Raw genomic sequence first — 20,646 nt, 5'->3', positions numbered from 1 at the left:
GAGCAGTTCCTTGGCACTTGTTGTTGTTCTTCTTTGTCAGTGTTTGTAGAGTGATTGCCTGAAGATCTATATAAATCTGTGCAGTCAGCAGGGCGCTTGTTTTTAGATTATCGTGGTAACGGACAGACTATATTACAGTGAAGTGGTGGATTACTCCCGGGGTAGTAACATATGATTAAGAATACATGAGCTCATTCTTAGCAGTTTATCTCCAGTTTTGGTGACATTTAAATTGATGGATATATGAGCAAAAGTAAGTTTTGTGATATTTAAATAATCAGTTTCTGCCATCTTTCTATTTAATGGAGTACATGGTTGAGGCTTATGTCTACTTTTCCAGCACTTAACTTCTTCATGGGGCTAAAGAGCACAAATCCTCTTATGATCAAAACACCTGATTTGTCGACAATAATCTTAAAGGCAGAAAAGGTATTAATGGAAGATATTTCTGTTTTTTTCCTTTGACTTTAATTCAAGGTGCCCCTGACACAAGATAATGGGATTTAAGAAAATGAAAACTGAGGACTAATTTATTGTGCCCTATTGTGAGTCAGTAGTGATGTAATGATGGGTCAGCGTAATCTATATAGAGGTCATTGTACAGGGAGGGGGAGGAGATAAGCTGTGACATCATCTATTGTCAGTAGTGATGTAATGATGGGTCAGTGTTATCTATATAGCGGTCATAGTACACGGAGGGGGAGGGGATAAGCTGTGACATCATCTATTGTCAGTAGTGATGTAATGATGGGTCAGTGTTATCTATATAGAGGTCATTGTACAGGGAGGGGGAGGAGATAAGCTGTGACATCATCTATTGTCAGTAGTGATGTAATGATGGGTCAGTGTTATCTATATAGAGGTCATTGTACAGGGAGGGGGAGGAGATAAGCTGTGACATCATCTATTGTCAGTAGTGATGTAATGATGGGTCAGTTTTATCTACACTCACCGGCCACTTTATTAGGTACACCATGCTAGTAACGGGTTGGACCCCCTTTTGCCTTCAGAACTGCCTCAATTCTTCGTGGCATAGATTCAACAAGGTGCTGGAAGCTCCTCAGAGATTTTGGTCCATAGTGACATGATGGCATCACACAGTTGCCGCAGATTTGTCGGCTGCACATCCATGATGCGAATCTCCCGTTCCACCACATCCCAAAGATGCTCTATTGGATTGAGATCTGGTGACTGTGGAGGCCATTTGAGTCCAGTGACCTCATTGTCATGTTCAAGAAACCAGTCTGAGATGATTCCAGCTTTATGACATGGCGCATTATCCTGCTGAAAGTAGCCATCAGATGTTACAGGGTACATTGTGGTCATAAAGGGATGGACATGGTCAGCAACAATACTCAGGTAGGCTGTGGCGTTGCAACCATGCTCAATTGGTACCAAGGGGCCCAAAGAGTGCCAAGAAAATATTCCCCACACCATGACACCACCACCACCAGCCTGAACCGTTGATACAGGATGGCAGGATGGATCCATGCTTTCATGTTGTTGACGCCAAATTCTGACCCTACCATCCGAATGTCGCAGCAGAAATCGAGACTCATCAGACCAGGCAACGTTTTTCCAATCTTCTACTGTCCAATTTCAATGAGCTTGTGCAAATTGTAGCCTCAGTTTCCTGTTCTTAACTGAAAGGAATGGCACCCGGTGTGGTCTTCTGCTGCTGTAGCCCATCTGCCTCAAAGTTCGACGTACTGTGCGTTCAGAGATGCTCTTCTGCCTACCTTGGTTGTAACGGGTGGCGATTTGAGTCAATGTACAGGGAGGGGAGGAGATAAGATGTGACATCATATATTGTCAGTAGTGATGTAATGATGGGTCAGTGTTATCTATATAGAGGTCATTGTACAGGGAGGGGGAGGAGATAAGCTGTGACATCATCTATTGTCAGTAGTGATGTAATGATGGGTCAGTGTTATCTATATAGAGGTCATTGTACAGGGAGGGGGAGGGGATAAGCTGTGACATCATCTATTGTCAGTAGTGATGTAATGATGAGTCAGTGTTATCTATATGGAGGTCATTGTACAGGGAGGGGTAGGAGATAAGCTGTGACATCATCTACTGTCAGTAGTGATGTAATGATGGGTCAGTGTTATCTATATAGAGGTCAATGTACAGGGAGGGGGAGGAGATAATCTGTGACATCATCTATTGTCAGTAGTGATGTAATGATGGGTCAGTGTTATCTATATACAGGTCATTGTACAGGAAGGGGGGAGGAGATAAGCTGTGACATCATCTATTGTCAGTTGTGATGTAATGATGGGTCAGTGTTATCTATATAGAGTTCATTGTACAGGGAGGGGGAGGAGATAATCTGTGACATCATCTATTGTCAGTAGTGATGTAATGATGGGTCAGTGTTATCTATATGGAGGACATTGTACAGGGAGGGGGAGGGGATAAGCTGTGACATCATCTATTGTCAGTATTGATGTAATGATTGGTCAGTCTTATTTATGTAGAGGACATTGTACAGGGAGTGGGGAGGGGATAAGCTGTGACATCATCTATTGTCAGTATTGATGTAATGATGGGTCAGTCTTATCTACGTAGAGGACATTGTACAGGGAGTGGGGAGGGGATAAACTGTGACTTCATCTATTGTCAGTAGTGATGTAATGATGGGTCAGTGTTATCTATATAGAGGACATTTTACAGGGAGGGGGAGGAGATAAGCTGTGACATCATCTATTGTCAGTAGTGATGTAATGATGGGTTAATGTTATCTATATAGAGGTCATTGTACAGGGATGGGGAGGAGATAAGCTGTGACATCATCTATTGTTAGTAATGATGTAATGATGGGTCAGTGTTATCTATATAGAGGTCATTGTACAGGGAGGGGAGGAGATAAGATGTGACATCATATATTGTCAGTAGTGATGTAATGATGGGTCAGTGTTATCTATATAGAGGTCATTGTACAGGGAGGGGGAGGGGATAAGCTGTGACATCATATATTGTCAGTAGTGATGTAATGATGGGTCAGTGTTATCTATATAGAGGTCATTGTACAGGGAGGGGGGAGGAGATAAGCTGTGACATCATCTATTGTCAGTAGTGATGTAATGATGGGTCAGTGTTATCTATATAGAGGTCATTGTATAGGGAGGGGAGGATATAAGCTGTGACATCATCTATTGTCAGTAGTGATGTAATGATGGGTCAGTGTTATCTATATAGAGGTCATTGTACAGGGAGGGAGGAGATGAGCTGTGACATCATCTATTGTCAGTAGTGATGTAATGATGAGTCAGTGTTATCTATATAGAGGTCATTGTATAGGGAGGGGGAGGAGATAAGCTGTGACATCATCTATTGTCAGTAGTGATGTAATGATGGGTCAGTGTTATCTATATAGAGGTCATTGTACAGGGAGGGGGAGGAGATAAGCTGTGACATCATCTATTGTCAGTAGTGATGTAATGATGGGTCAGTGTTATCTATATAGAGGTCATTGTACAGGGAGGAGGAGGAGTTAAGAGGTGACATCATCTCTATAATGATGAAACATTCTATTTCAGTCACTGAGAAGTCCCAATGTCAGTGAATGATATATTTGGAGCCTCTAATACATGTTGTTCATAGGCAGAATATTCCTTAATCCCACAAAGCCTCTATTACACACCAATAATGGGATCCATGACCTTATCAGAAATGTGTTGGAACTGGCATCCCAATGTCATACTAATTAAACTACATAAATTAAGCCAGAACTGTGTTTAACATCCTGACTCTGCTAAATTAATTGGACTTTTTATTTTGTTTTCATGTCATTATTTTTAGTTGATGTGAAAGCTATAATATTGTAGATGTCATTTTGTTGTTTACTTACAAAATCCAAAACCCCTTGGTGCACGGTTTCATGGAAACATGGGATGTGAGAGTAACACGTGCGTCGTACAGCGCTTGCTCACAACCGCAAAAGACTGAGTGACTCCTCTGTGGCACAGAGCCCTGCTAGCCAGAGTGACTGCCCCAAGTTTCTTATAGACATATCAAGGCTGTAATGAGATTATGTGGCAGATTTACTTACCCGTCCCGGCGCGATCCCCGATGTGCGTTCCTCGACACCAATGCCCTGTGCCACGATTCACTAAGATCGTGCGCCCGATATCCGGGATCTGTCGCTTCCCCGCTCAGGTCCTCCGATGTTCACCTTCTTCTTCCCAGTGCATGTAAGTGCTTGGGCTTGCGACACAAATTCAAAGGTAAATCCCGCGGTTTGTCTGAATCCGTCAAATCGTCCAACGGCCCGTCCCCGATTTCTGTCGCATGAAAGCCGGCACCGATGCACCAAAATCTGATCACGTGGGCGAGCCACAAAAACAACGAAAATGCTTCCGCTATATGTCCCTATATGCTGCCCAGGTACAGTATAATTTTAAACCGAGAACACGGACGTGTGTATTTACGGATCGCAATAAAATAGCAGCCCAGGTTAAATTTGTATATTTTACAAGACACGTACAATACAGGTGGAACTACAACAGGTTTCAGCAAATAAATTCAGTTACCAGAGCTCGGTGCATAGACATGAGTGGGTTTGAGGTGGGTCCTTTCCAGCACAATGTTCAGCATGATCTCTCCCAGAAGAGAACAGAAGGCATAAAAATTAAGCATGAAGAAGTTAACCCTATGGTTGGGTACTCCATTCCTGTACCTGAGAGCAGGGTTGGCTCCAGAAACTAAAACAGTCCCCTGTTTCCTAGTTTATCATACCAAACAGCCACCTTGTGGTTATTTTATAAAAACCCCCTTCAGAAGCTATGCATTCATTAGATACAGCCCTCCATCACTCCCATGGATTCCTTATGTACAGCCTTATGTGGCCACCCCAGCAGCTCAGGGCCTCTATACTATAGGCCAGTGATGGTGAATGTTTTAGATACATAGGGGCAGATTTATCAAGCAGTCTGAAAGTCAGAATATTTCTAGTTGCCCATGGCAACCAATCACAGCTCCCCTTTAAAATATTCATGAGCACTGGTAAAATGAAAGCTGAGCTGTGATTGGTTGCCATGGGCAACTGGAAATATTCTGACTTTCAGACTGATTGATAAATCTGCCCCATAGTGTCCAAACTACATCCAAAAATCCACTTTTATGTCGCAAAGTGCCAACATGACAATTTGAGCAGTACCCTATTGATCTCTGCTGTATCACAAGTTTCAATCATATTGGCGTCCTGAGGGCACCAATACAATAGAAAGCAGGAGACATTTGGATTGAAGCTTCCTCCTGGGTCACCTAAAGAGGAAGAATCAGGGGACCCAAAGCAGGAGCTCCAATGATAATCTAGCTCTGTCCACACCTTCCCGCTTCTTGTGTAGTCCTGGCAGCCAAGTAGGTGTCACTTAAAAATAGCACTGAGCGTGGCGCCTCCTGAGCTGTCTTGGACTGCAGAAGGAAACCTTGAGTCCTATCTGATAAATTCTGTGCTGGGTGCCCACAGAAAGGGCTCCGAGTGCCGCCTCTGGCACCAGTGCCGTAGGTTCGCCACCACTGCTGTAGGCTATATACTAAGGGGCTGGCGGGCTATATACTGAGGGGGCTGTGACCAATGCATTTCCCACCCTAGGCTTGTACTCCAGTCAATAGGTTTTCCCAGTGTTTTGTGTTAAAATTCGGAACCTGGGCTTAAACTTGGGTCGGCTAATACTTGAGTAGATGCACTTAAAAATAATATCCATAGGTTCGTAGATCTATAGTCAGTGGCGGCTGTGATGCATGTCACTATTATGAGAAGAGGAGGATCTGGGGCAAGGCGGCTTCCTCCATAATCACAGACAGAAAAATATAAGAAGATTCATGAATCCATTCATTAATTAATCATTTTTGATTATTAAAAAAATATACATAACAGAAAAAAAAAAAATAATAATTAGACCAATGAAAAAAAACCCTGATTTTAATAAATAGTATAATTGGCGATATAATACTCTTAACTATGCAGGAAGAGGCTCTAACATCTCATACATGAGAAACGCACAACCAAACAATTGCAATTTTATAACACTGCTATATTGTTGCATTATTCCAAAAAAAACAAAAAAAAAAACAACTTTCCTTGACAGTTGAAAATGTTCACAAAAGTCCTTGCATATTCATGTATGACAGTCACGGCTTCCCATAAGGCTAATCTCTCTGTAAGAAAGGCCTGTTATGACAATTCCACCGCAGCTGCCAACAGCAACTCCGAGGGATTATGGGGATTTATATGTTTATATTCCCAGATCTGAACAGACTAAGAGCAGCGGGAGGGGAGGACGCCCCCTACACCAAAAGAAACAACATAACTAATAATCACACACCACCATCTACACTCCACCCTGGAAACCGCGGCTTACATAGTGTCATACAATCCGGGCCGCGCAATACACGGGGGATTAACGCAAAGTCACCAGCTTCACCATCTATTTATCCATCTGTCTGTCTATTTATCCATCCATCATCTATCTATCTATCTATCTATCTCATATCTATCTATCTATCTCATATCTATCTATCTATCTATCTATCTAGAATGAAGGAAAGTTTAGAGCAGCACAGCAACTTTGGTGGGTGCACAGTCCGTAAGTCCCCAGGCAGGGGGACTGTAATATAAAGTCAGGAAGAGGCAGCACTCCAAAAGTAGTTTCAAAAAGGTGGGGCGTCTTTATTCCATAAGCGACGTTTCAGCTCCTTATGAGCCTTTTTCAAGCATCTATCTATCTATCTATCTATCTATCTATCTATCTATCTATCTATCATCTATCTATCTATCTATCTATCTATCTATCTATCTATCTATCTATTATCTATCTATCTATCTATCTATATATCTATCTCATATCTATCTATCTATCAATCATCTATCTATCTATCTATCTATCTATCATCTATCTATCTATCTATCTATCTATCTATCTATCTATTATCTACCTATCATCTATCTATCATCTATCTATCATCTATCTATCTATCTATCTATCTATCTATCTATCTATCTATCTATTATCTACCTATCATCTATCTATCTATCTATCTATCTATCTATTATCTACCTATCATCTATCTATCATCTATCTATCTATCTATCTATCTATCTATCTATCTATGCGTTGGAAATGGTAGGCAGCACTCCAGAATTCAGGTCAAATAAAGGTGATTTTTATTGGAACAAGTGGCGACGTTTCGGTGTGATACACCTTTCTCAAGCACAAGGGCTTGAAAAACTGAACTCAGCATGTCAGTTCAGTTCCGGTTTGCAGCATTCGGGTCGGGAGATCCGGGCAGCACGCGTTGCGAGTGTAGAAGGGGCCTTATTTATCCTACTTTTCCAATACGCACCTGAAAACTTTTTACGTTTTTTTTTTTGTAACCAGTGATTACGGGTGAAGCGCCTCCCCACCTGGGGTCTGGTGACCGTCTGCCAAGTAAAAGACTGTTTTTACTATCTCACCTCATTCTGGCGTCATCTCCTGGGACTATATGTGTCTGCGGGGAGAGGATTGTTGTGGATCGGGAATCTAAAATTACATAGTATGTGCCGGCTTCTAAGCATCCGAAAGTTGATACGATAATTGCCTTCAATACAGTTTTATTTTTCTTTTATTTGTTATGTTCACTTTCCTCGGGGATGATTGATATTGAGACGCACGGAATAACACAAAGGATGTGGATGGGATCTTATCTGTAGGAACACAGATGTTGGTTTAAGATAAAGATTTACTATTGGCTGGGAATTATCTCTGCTCCACTAAGTTGGAAAAGAACTTGTCTCCTTATATATGTCTTCATATACATTCAATAGTAAATAGGATCATTAAGGGGTTTTCCCTCTTAAAAGGGGTTGTAACAAGTATTATTTTGTATCACTTATGCACAGGGGAGAACAGTCTGATCTGTGTGGGGGTCAATTGCTGGGACCCCCATCCTCCCAAAAGATCAAGAGAAAAAACCCTACTATTCATGTTAAGGGGGTGCAGCTCTTACAAACAGGAGGTTGAGCATGTGCCTTCTGGTCCATTCAAGACTATACAAGAGCTAGAGATATCTCAGCGCTGTGCCTGGCAATTCCCAAAACTACCATAGTATTGAATGTTGGACACATATTGGACACATGCTTGAGCTGCCACTTCATTCAGTTAGTGAGAATGAAATAACCTCAGTGGTCCACTATCAGAGAAAAATAATACTTGGTACTACCCCTTTAAAGGAAATCTACCATCAGGATGAAGGATTGTAAACCAAGCACACTGACATACTGTGGTGTTCCCCCTCTGGCAGGATCTGCTCTTCTTTTAGCTTCTTATGCCTTTGTTTTTACAAAAAAGGGGCTTTAAAAATAATGCAAATGAGCCTTAGGGCCTCCGGGCTCCATAGATTTTTAAATGAGCATGAAGCCCCTTGGGTTAATTTGCATAACTTTCCAGGCACCAGCCCATAAAAAGGAGAGGATACAACGAAGAGCCACAAAAATGATAAGGGTAAGTTATGAGGAAAGATTAGAACAACTATATTTATTTAGTCTTGAAAAGAGACAAGTAAGAGGGGGATATGATTAATTTATATAAATATATGAATGGTCCATACAAAAAATATGGGGGAAAGTTGTTCCAGGTTAAATCAATCAAAAGACGAGAGGACACTGACTCCATCTGGACAAAGCAAGGTTTAATCACCAGAGGCGACAGGGATTCTTTACTATGAGAACTGTCACTCTGTGGAATAGCCGAGCTCAGGCGCTGGTCACAGCAGGGACAGTAGAGAGCTTCAAGAAGGGTCTAGATGTCTTTTTACACCTAAATAACATTGATGGTTATGTTATATAGAATTGTTTCACCTAAATCCCTTCCTCATACGATCCCTTCCCTTCCTTGGTTGAACTTGATGGACATGTGTCTTTTTTTAATCGTATTAACTATGTAACTATACTTCGTAGCACTTTACACATCAATCACATGCTGATTGTTTCATTCATATGGGGCACCTTATAGGATTTGGGGACCCCTATGATCATTATTGCTGGGAGTCCCAGAGACTGCAACCCCAGTAACCAGACACTTATTCTGTGTATAGCGGGCAGGTGTCTGAAGTGGTAAAATCTCTGTAGAATTTGCTTTGGTTAACATAGGGGATCGTTCAGTGGTGGAGGGAGAGTCTTTGGATTTTAGATTTGCTAGTGAAAGGCATCAAGTGAAAATTATACAAACTGCAGAAGCCAAATGCTTTTAAATCAAACCAAAAAATGGAACCAAAAATAAACGTTCATTATTACTAAAGACATTTTGGAAACCAATGTCATATCTTGTGTCTTTAGACTAGTGACCTTCCATCAGGTTGCTGATATCTGGTTTCAGTGATTTCCTGCAATGAGGTTAGTGCACCCGGGATGTGTCCCCAGCACCCAGAGTTGCAGTGGTCTGGGTGCAGCAACTGCCTCATTAGCATATGGATTAAAATGGGAATTTCTCAGAAATGGCATCATGGGATGAAATAATACAGGTATTTTTTTAAATCATAGAGCATTTCTCCATAATATGCTAACAAATTATACGGCTTGTGGAGGTCAGGGCCTGCGGCAGCACTGGGCATACCTGGGCAAGTGCCGGGGCCAGAGCTGCTGGGGGAGCCACATGAGGCTGTACATAAGGAATCCATAGGGATGAGGGGAGCTGGACCTCATGATTCCCTAGGGTGTGAAGAGGCTTATATAGAATAAGAGGGCTGTTTGTAGAGTAGTGTAGGGAACAGGAGACTGTTTTAGTTTCTGAACTTTTAATGAAGCTACCCTAGTTCATTGCAAAGGGGCCCACTGAGGCACTGTCGCCCAGGGGTCTACTGAAACCTGGAACCGACCAGGTGGAGGTTATAGACTCAATTTCATTTGTTTTGGTTCCCATTTTTCATATTTGGAGTACTTTTTACTCCATTAGGTAAAAGTTTAATGTTTTCCAACCGGTCGCTATCCACTTTCTTCAAAACTACAACCCCCAGCCAGCTCCTATCATGGTATGCCTTGCGTTGTAACAGCCACACTATATGATTCTAGCTGTTTTACAGCAGAGGTTTTGTGGCCTTGTACATGTGCCATGTACTATGTGTCTACAGTATGTGTGGGTGTCTAAGTGCTTGGTTTTCCTCCCACAATCCATAGCTGATAGGTTAATTGGCTTGTGACTAAAACATTGGCCTTGTTGTGTGTTTGTGTGCAGGAATGATACTGTAGGCTTTGCTGGAGCAGGATCTGGATAACGAGTCACATGGCTTGTACAATACTAATGAACATGCAGACATGGTGAGTACCATGCTCCACTCACTACAATGATTCACATGCAGGCAGCAAGAACATGTGGATGGGATCTGTATAATAACGCAAAGTGCTGTGGGTGAGCCCCAGCCGAATCCAACGTGGCCGAATCCAACGTGGCCGAATCCAACGTGGCGAAGCTGTAGCCATCCTACCCTGTCCACAGCCTAATGGGGGCACCAATCAGGAATATGGCTTTCGAAATCGTGACTTGTCAACAGCAGGTCCACAAAGTCATCAATGACAACCCATTGGGAAAGGTCATCGCTTCAACCTGTCAACAGCCTCAAAGTCAACAGTTGTGACCTGCCCTGAGCGGGATGTAAAAACACAGGAGAGGTTGGTGCTGGAAACTGAGGAATGGAGAAAAGTAAGTACAATTTTATGTTTATGGGGTTTTTTTGTACAAAAGAGTATATAAATGACTAGAAACTAAAAAAAGTAGAGGATGGGCCCTCTGGGGAATACCCTGGGGGTCATGGTGGAGGGAGATGAGGAAAGGGTAAATCTATTAAAAGTTGCTTTCTCAACTGTCTTTACCCTGGAAAATCCCATGGGAAATGACATGATGAGGAGTAACGTTAATTTTTGAATGTCAACAGTGTAAGCCAGGAAGAGGTGTAGCGCTGCCTCAAAACCACCAAAATAAACAAATCACTGGGTCCAGATGGCATACATCCCTGGAATTATGTACTGTGATAGATAAACCATTATTTTTAATATTTAAAGATTAATTAAGGACAGGTTCCAAAAGTTACAATAGTTATAGGGGACAGTAATCATAGTTGGTCTCAGGTTCGCCTATTTTTGCGCCTGGTTTGCTCTTCTTTTTGGCTCCTGATCTATGATGGATCTAGTTCTGCCTTAGTAAATGCACTTTGGAATTGTCTCAGGTCCGATTCATTTGCGCCTAAATTAGCGCCAAATTAGTCTCAAATTGTTAGATCTCATTTGTGAGCAATAATGAAAGGAGACTGAGAAAATGTGACAGAACGTTCAGGGCGTCATCTCTGCACAAAAACTATCATTGTGATGTAACTGCAGGGACTAAAAGTTACAGAGATGTAAAAAAAAAAAAAAATTCTTGCTGAAATGAGTCTTTGCCTTTTTTATTATAATGTACAGGAAATGGATATAATATTCTCAGATCTGTACAATAAGACAATAATCACTCCCAGAGATGATCCCATAGACAATAATCACTCTCAGAGATGATCCTATAGACAATAATCACTCCCAGAGATTATCCCATAGACAATAATCACTCCCAGAGATGATCCCATAGAAAGTGATGAAGTCGTTACTGGAGAAATTTTACATTTTAAAACTGCTCCGAAGTATTTTCTATGTTGCATAGAGGTGATTCTTCATTTGGGAACCTAAAATGTATGTTTTTAGTAATGAAAAGGGAAGTTTTTTGGAAGTGCACCTGCTCAGAGGAGGTGCATTTTCTGCGCCTATTTTGTGCCTTTTTAGGCGCAAAATAGTGATAGATCCCGTGCAAACATCTGTATAGCAGGCACTCACTATGTCAGATAAGGCGCAGGGACTCAGAACCACTAAGTGCCGAACTTTGCCGTGCGCTATAAGACGCTCAAAACAGTCTAACAGACTATGATTAATGTCCCCCATAGAGCTAAACTACATTAAACACAATCGTAACAATTGTCTTAAATACATATTTAAAGCATCTAAAGACACTTTGAATGACTCTTCACTTTGCTCTAATCTTTGATCTTTGTTACAACTTTGGTACAAATTTGAAGCTAACTAAAACAAGTAACAGAATGCAAAGTGATTATTCCTTTTGGTAATTTTTTTTAGAAATGTGTTTAAAATGATGTATCAGATAGATCAATATGAGATACAACAGATGGATATTAGATAGATAGATAGATAGATAGATAGATAGACTGACTAGAGATGGATAATTAGATAACAGGATATATAATTAATAAAAAACTCGATTAAGGAGATTAAGAGATGATGGACTGAATGATGGATAAATACATCGTAGAAAAATAGATGGATAAAAAAAGAGATAGATAGACAGGAGAATAACTGCTAGCAATCTTAGAAGGACAAGGAAATAGATAGTGAAGATATGGAGGGATGGATACATTAATAGATAAATGTTAACCCTTATAGAAAGATGGATAGATACATAGGGGGAGATTTATCTTAGTCTGATTCATGTTTTTTTTTCATTGTATTTTACAGACTTTTTGGATGTATTTGAGTATTTTCCAAAGTTTGTGCAACTTTTTCAAGCAGTGTGATGGAGTTCGCCAAGTAGAAGTAATCCTGGTTTGCACCTAATTGTTATTTGTATGTCTTCTACTATTAGATGTTTGCGCCTGATTTAACATGGTTTTGCACCCAAAAAGGCACAAATAGTAGAGCAACCACTCTAGTCCCGACCATGTGTAGAAAAGACAATGGTAGGAGTTGCGCAAAAATGTGCGCCTGAAAAGCCTAAAAAAACCTGCATTTCACAAAAAGCTGAGACTACAAAGACAAATGAGGTGCAAGAAAAGATTTACTAGAGGCACTAAAAGAGCCCAGGGAAGGGGAAAAAGATAAATGACCCCCATAAGTTAAAGAAAATGGATATACAGATAATACAAGATAAAAAGATTGATACAAAGAGAGATGCATAAATAGATAAACAGATGTGAGAGTATCAATGTATATGTTATATGTGTATATTACGGTATAGTAAAAATGTATACAGGCAGTCCCCGTGGGTTACGTACAAGATATGTTCCATAGGTTTGTTCTTAAGTTGAATTTGTATGTAAGTCAAAACTGTATATTTTATAATTGTAGATCCAGACAAAAACTTTTTTTGCCCCAGTGACAATTGGAGTTTAAACATTTTTTGCTGTAATTGGACCAAGGATTATCAATAAAGCTTCATTACAGACACGTTACAGCTGATCATTGCAGTCTGGGACTAAAGTAACATCCAGAGAGCTTCACCAGAGGTCACAGGGGGCAGAGGGGTCCATCTGTAACTAGGGGTCGTCTGTAAGTCGGGTGTTCTTAAGTAGGGGTCCGCCTGTATATAATTTAGCCCACAATACCCATAATGAAGTCTTACAATACACTTCAGATACAGAGAGAAAACTGAAGGCATAAAAGAAGGAAAAAAACCTGCCTCCAGCATTACCATATCCCACATGGAAAGTGTTAGTCATAATGATAAGCAATAACCATGTGTTCTCTTTGCTTTTCATGAAAACAACGGATGGGATAATGATTCTGTCAACAAATACAACAAGCCCAAAATGAACGTATGTCACCGACGCCAAGCAGCACAGTAAAGAAAGTGAATGGAGGAACTTACATTGTGTCTACTTCACAGCTCCTGCAATGATAGAGTACAAGCACCTGCACGCAGAGCGTCGCACCTCTACACCTGTCTCTTTGTCTAGGATGGGTCCGCCTGTAACTGTACATATAAATTACACTCGCTCCACCCAAAACATGCCTCATACTTCACCAGGTGAGAAGCGGAGATTTCTAGGGAATGTGTATTCCTAATCCAATTTATAACCTAGCATTCTGCAACTCAGTAAGAAAACAAAAAATATAAACTCCTTAAAGAGGTTGTACAAAGTTAGCAAGTTATTCCTCATATACAGAATAGGGGATAACAAGCTAATTGGTGAGGGTCTGACTGCCGGGACCCCAACGATCATAAAGGAATGGCCCTCAGCAATCAATAGAAGTAGAGACCTTATTCTCATTAATGGGACCAATGCTCGTCCTGCCACTCCATTCAATAGTAAGGAAGTATCAGATATTGCCTAGCCTAGGGAACAGGTATCTTCAACACTCCTATTCACTGTCTATATTGGAGATACCTGAGCGTTGTGCTCTGCAATTTCCAACACTTCCATACTAAGTAATGGAGTGGCAGGACACATGCTCATCCTGCTGCTCCACCCATTAAGGAGACAAAATCCCTGTTCTCTGATTTGTTGGGAACCAGTTCTCATGATTGCTGGGGGTCCCAGTAGACAGATGCTCACTGATCCTGTAGATAGGGTACAACAAGTAAACTTATATATAGTTATAACTATGCTAAACTGCAGACAGTATACTTGTAAGGTATAACTCCCTGAAAGTTTATACCTTATGTTTAAGTATCAGCAGGGCTACAAAAAATGGATTCATTTTGGGGCTTATTTACTAAGGGTCACGGATCGCTCTTTCGTCGGACTGTTCGCTAGTTTCGGGATTTGCGCAGCTTCGACAGGTATTTAACAGGAGTTTGCGTTGGGATTGCTCCGCACAAGATCGGATTGTGGCGCAGCTTCCATGCAACAGAAATCGGTGGAATCCGACTGATTCGGACTGAGTGCGGGATTTAAGATTGAAATTGTGTCGCAAGACAATGCACTTACATGCACCAGGAAGGTGAACTCTGTCGGACCTGAGCGGGGAAGCGACACATGCAGGATATTGGGTGCACGATCTTAGTGAATCGCGGCACAGTGCATTATCGGCGGACATTGCACTTTTTGTGAACTCCTCCAGACGGGTAAGTAAATATGCCCCATAGTGTTCTGTGAAAGTGCACTGGAGGAGTGTCCTCACACTGCAGCGCTCTTAGCTCTGTGTATCTTCTAACCACTGCAGCTACTCCCCTCTACAGCACAGACAAAGGTTCTTTTATCCAGCACTTTATAGACTTATATTTCCTGTTACTCAGGGATCTGTCAACTTACAGCAAATGTTGTATTTATTGTTATACAAATGAGATTGTAAGTGCACTGTGGGCGGGCTCATGCTTGCTGAGTCACAGGCTCTCTTCTATCTATGCTTCCAAGTGCCAATCGATCTGCCTGTTTGCACAATAATTGCTACTCAAACGAAAAGGAATAGAAGGGTGCACCAGCACGTGGGCTCTTACCCTGACACACCAATACCTTAATTTGCATAAAAATAAAATGTGATTTTTTTTTTTTTTTAAATGACAGATTATTTGTAAACAGGAAACATATTTCTGGAAAGCTTATAAAGTGGCCAACACAATGCTGCTTTTACTTGTGGGTTGACATGGGAACTGATATTTAAGAGCGTATACAACTCTTAATGGGGTGATCTAGAAATATCATTGTTGTTAGTGCAAGAATAAGCTTGTTGGTACTATCATATCAAACCCTGACTAACAAAAATGGAATATTCCTGGACAATCCCTTTAATAAATGAGTTTCAGATCTGATCATTTTTAATGTTACTTGGGGTTTGGGCAGGTTCCCTTTAAGAAAATGGAGTTTGTGTTTTGTTACTTTGTTGCAAAGAGATTCTACCATTTCCACTGTGATTTTTTCTATTGGTGTTTTTAGCTTTCTATAGAACTTTTTTGATGTGTTTTTCTAAGATATTTATGGTGCTGACTTTATAGTTTATGATACTTGCTGGAATGTTTGGATATTACATAAAAATTCTGGAAAGTTCACTATTTTACACCAGTTCACGTATTACTTGACTTTTTTATTGTTATGCTTGGATATAGGACTGTAACTTTCCTCATTCCTACGATTTGTTGGATATTTGTTGGACATTGAGGTGTCTTGATAGAAATATCCCTTTAATGGTAGACTCACATCTGACATTGATGGTGTATTCATTACTCCAATGATCTGCATAACCAAACATAGCCACTGCACAGGGGTGGTGCTGTTAGGGAGAACAAAACTCAATTCTATTAATATTGTACAATGCTAAAGGAATTACTATAGATCCTCGGTGCAGACAATCCATATATAAAGGCCAACACCTGGCCGCTGGATCGGTCAGATGTAGTTACAGTGTCTGGCCACTATAGATAACATGGAGCCAAGAGCTAGTCAGCTTCAGGGTGCAGGCCACACAATGACGTCACTCCATCACACGACCTACTTTCTGACAGAAGAAGAGTGAATTGTACCATATTGGGGGGAGAATTTCAGGTAAGTAAAATAAGTTTAATTATTTCTTAAATGGGGCAATTGGGGCAATAATGAACAGAGGCACTAAAACCAAATTAAGATGCTGTTTAGGAGGCACAAATAATACGGTCCACTATTGAGGGGACCTATAACTGCAATGGGGAAACCGCTGAGGGGGTCAATCAAAGATGGCACTACAGAAAAGGTGGACCTTAAAGAGGGTTGTTAAGTGTAGCGGGGGTAACTATGGATAGGGGTCCTAAGAGGTGGTACAAATGGAAGAGGGCGCATTAAATGGGCCAATGTTAAAGAGACGGGGACACTATTAAGGGGGTCCTGAAAAGGTGGCACAAATAAATGGTGGTCTTTAAAGTGGGTCGAAGTGAGGGTACTATTGAGAGAGTCATTACAAGGAGCAGGGGCGCTATTGATGGGGTCATTAAGGTGTGGTACAAATTAAAGGGAATGCTATTAAGGAAGCCATTAATATGGTAGGGTTAGGGAGTGATGGAATGGTGGCACAAATAAAAAAGAGACTTTTAAGAGAGCCATTTTTTTTAGAAATGGGGTACTATAAAGAGGGTCTTTATAAGAAGGCACAGATGAAAGGGAGGCTTTTAAAGTTGAAATTAAGGTGGAGGGGGCAATATTAAAGGTGACTTTTTAGTGACTTTTCATTGATTGGAGAGGGGCTAGTATTGAGATGGTTATGAAGAACTGGCACAAAAGGTAGTAAAATTAAATGGGCTTTTAAAAATGGGGTGGGTGCACTGTTGGGTGCACAAAAAGTTGACACAAATGAAAGGGGGCACTATTAAGAGAGCCACTGAGAGGGGGGTGACACTATTACCATAGTCATTAGAAATGTGGCACAGATTATATGGAGCCTTTTCAACTGGGTAATTCAGAGTAATGGGGACACTATTAGGGGCATCAGTAACACATGGCTGTCAGGACTCGGGGTAAGTGAACCCCCTGGACCAACGCGGGAGATTGAACTAGCCGACACCTGGGGCCGGAGTCTAAGTGGCACCTAATCTTCACCAGAGCCCGCCGCAAAGTGGGATGGTCTTGCTGCGGCGGGGTACCACAAGGTCGTTCCACAGGTGCAACTAGGCCAGCAGTGGCAGCCAAGGTCAAGGTACAGAATCAGCGTCCAGGCTCGAAGTCAGGTACAGACATGCAGGCAGCAGAAGTCAGAGGTCAGGTTCGAGGTCACAACAGGAGATCAACGAGGAACAGCAACGGGGACAACAGCAAGGAACGCAGGGAAACTTTCTCAATGGCAATGAGCGCAAAGATCCGGCGGGGAGTGATGAGAGCCGTTGGATTAAAAAGAAACACAGAAGTGGCCAGCGCCAATCAGCGGTGAGGGCCGTGGACGCCGCCACACCCGTGACAATGGCACACATGAAAGAGGGCACTGATGTAAAATAATTCTGTACTATGTGTGTAGACATTTAACCAGCCCTGATCAAGAGAACATATATGACATTATCCAGCAAGTACATACATAGTAAGATGTAGTAAGCATTGGGGATATAGAGAGAAGCCTTTTCTGTACATGCACTTGTTCCCATTACCGTTCATGCTCCCTGCACATCCAATCCTGCTGTGCATCGTGTCAGAAGACATAAGTCACAGAAAACAGAATTTACTAAACCCAATCGGGAATTAATGAAAAAGTGAAAATGGACCTTACTGAGAAGTGTTGCGTGCATGACATATGGATTTTCTAAGGGCAGTTTTCACACCCTGCCACATGTGACCCCTGCTCTCTGAATCCTGGATTACATCAATACATAAATCCTATTTCTTCTTTGTCTCACTACAGTAATCCCTGGTTACTTCAGTTCTGATCTCGGTAGCAATAAAGCGACGAGCCGTCCATCTCCTGTACAGTACACATCCCCGTCACATCATACACGTACAAACAGCATTATACTGTACACACGATTACAGGAAAACTAGAACCAGAACAATTTAGCATATGGTCAGAGTCTGCAAACAAGAAGCAAAGTCAGCCTGTGACTCCTTCCAATACCAATACCAAATACTGCCATGCAGTGCTCAATACTACTGTATGACGTCCATATTACACCACACATAACACATACAGTACCACCACATGTGCAGCACAAATAATTACCATAATGTAGCACCATGTGGAGACGCACTATCCACTTCCTCCACTTAAAGCAGCATTGTTCCCTTTCTAACTCCTCCCTCCCTGGCAGCAGCATTGTCTTCCTTCTAACTCCTCCCTTCCCGACAGCAGAATTGTCTCCCTTCTAACTCCTCTCTTCCTGGCAGCAGCATTGTCTTCTTTCTAACTCCTCCCTCTCTGACAGCAGTATTGTCTCCCGTCTAACTCCTCCCTCCCTGGCAGCAACATTGTCTCCCTTCTAACTCCTCCCTTCCTGGCAGCAGAATTGTCTCCCTTCTTACTGCTCCCTTCCTGGCAGCAGCATTGTCTCCCTTCTAACTCCTCCCTCCCTGGCAGCAGCATTGTCTCCCTTCTAACTCCTCCCTTCCTGGCAGCAGCATTGTTTCCCTTCTTACTCCTCCCTTCCTGGCAGCAGCATTGTCTCCCTTCTTACTCCTTCCTTCCTCACAGCAGAATTGTCTCCCTTCTAACTCCTCCCTTCCTGGCAGCAGAATTGTCTCCCTTCTTACTCCTCCCTTCCTGGTAGCAGCATTGTCTCCCTTCTAACTCCTCCCTTCCTGGCAGCAGCATTGTCTTCCTTCTAACTCCTCTCTCGCTGGCAGCAGCATTGTCTTCCTTCTAACTCCTCCCTCGCTGACAGCAGCATTGTCTCCTTCTAACTCCTACTTTCCCGACAGCAGCATTGTCTCCCTTCTAACTCCTCCCTTCCTGGCAGCAGAATTGTCTCCCTTCTTACTCCTCCCTTCCTGACAGCAGCATTGTCTCCCTTCTAACTCCTCCCTTCCTGGCAGCAGCATTGTCTCCCTTCTAACTCTTCCCTTCCTGGCAGCAGCATTGTCTTCCTTCTAACTCCTCTCTCGCTGGCAGCAGCATTGTCTTCCTTCTAACTCCTCCCTCGCTGACAGCAGCATTGTCTCCTTCTAACTCCTACTTTCCCGACAGCAGCATTGTCTCCTTCTAACTCCTACTTTCCCGACAGCAGCATTGTCCCCTTCTAACTCCTCCCTTCTCAACAGCAGCATTGTCTTTCTTCTAACCCCTCCCTCCCTGGCAGCAGCATTGTCTGCCTTCTAACTCCTCCCTCCCTGGCAGCAGCATTGTCTTCCTTCTAACTCCTCCCTTCCTGGCAGCAGCATTGTCTCCCTTCTAACTCCTCCCTTCCTGGCAGCAGCATTGTCTTCCTTCTAACTCCTCTCTCGCTGGCAGCAGCATTGTCTTCCTTCTAACTCCTCCCTCGCTGACAGCAGCATTGTCTCCTTCTAACTCCTACTTTCCCGACAGCAGCATTGTCTCCCTTCTAACTCCTCCCTTCCTGGCAGCAGAATTGTCTCCCTTCTAACTCCTCCCTTTCTGGCAGCAGCATTGTCTCCCTTCTAACTCCTCCCTTCCTGGCAGCAGCATTGTCTTCCTTCTAACTCCTCTCTCGCTGACAGCAGCATTGTCTCCCTTCTAACTCCTCCCTTACTGGCAGCAGCATTGTCTTCCTTCTAACTCCTCCCTCCCTGGCAGCAGCATTGTCTTCCTTCTAACTCCTCCCTCCCTGGCAGCAGCATTGTCTTCCTTCTAACTCCACCCTTCCAGGAAGCAGCATTATCCCCCTTCTAACTCCTCCCTCCCTGGCAGCAGCATTGTCTTCCTTCTAACTCCTCCCTTCCTGGCAGCAGCATTGTCTTCCTTCTAACTCCTCCCTTCCTGACAGCAGCATTGTCTCCCTTCTAACTCCTCCCTTCCTGACAGCAGCATTGTCTCCCTTCTAACTCCTCCCTTCCTGGCAGCAGCATTGTCTCCCTTCTAACTTCTCCCTTTCTGGCAGCAGCATTGTCTTCATTCTAACTCCTCCCTTACTGGCAGCAGCATTGTCTTCCTTCTAACTGGTGGCAGTGTTAATCCATAATAATAATAATAATTAATATTAATACATTTTGCACGTCTTCCCCACTCGCAGCAGCATATATCCCTCTCCCACCAATACCCCCATCTGCAACAGAACAGTTCACCTTCCAGCTCTTGGCAGCAGCCCTTTCACTCCTGAAATGCTGCTGACTCAATAGCAGCAGCATTGCCTCCCTTGCTCCTCCTCTCCAACTGACACAGCATTGTCCCTCTTCCCTCCTGCATTGGCATTGTACCTCTTTCTGCCCCCCTCCAACTGTCAGCAGTAATGTTGTAACCTCCCTAGGGGTACAACACAGGGTACAACATATTTAAACCTTGCCACTCTG

This window comes from Engystomops pustulosus, chromosome 10, assembly GCF_040894005.1.
Source record: "Engystomops pustulosus chromosome 10, aEngPut4.maternal, whole genome shotgun sequence".
Taxonomy (NCBI): Eukaryota; Metazoa; Chordata; class Amphibia; order Anura; family Leptodactylidae; genus Engystomops; species Engystomops pustulosus.
This window is presented reverse-complemented; position numbering follows the sequence as displayed.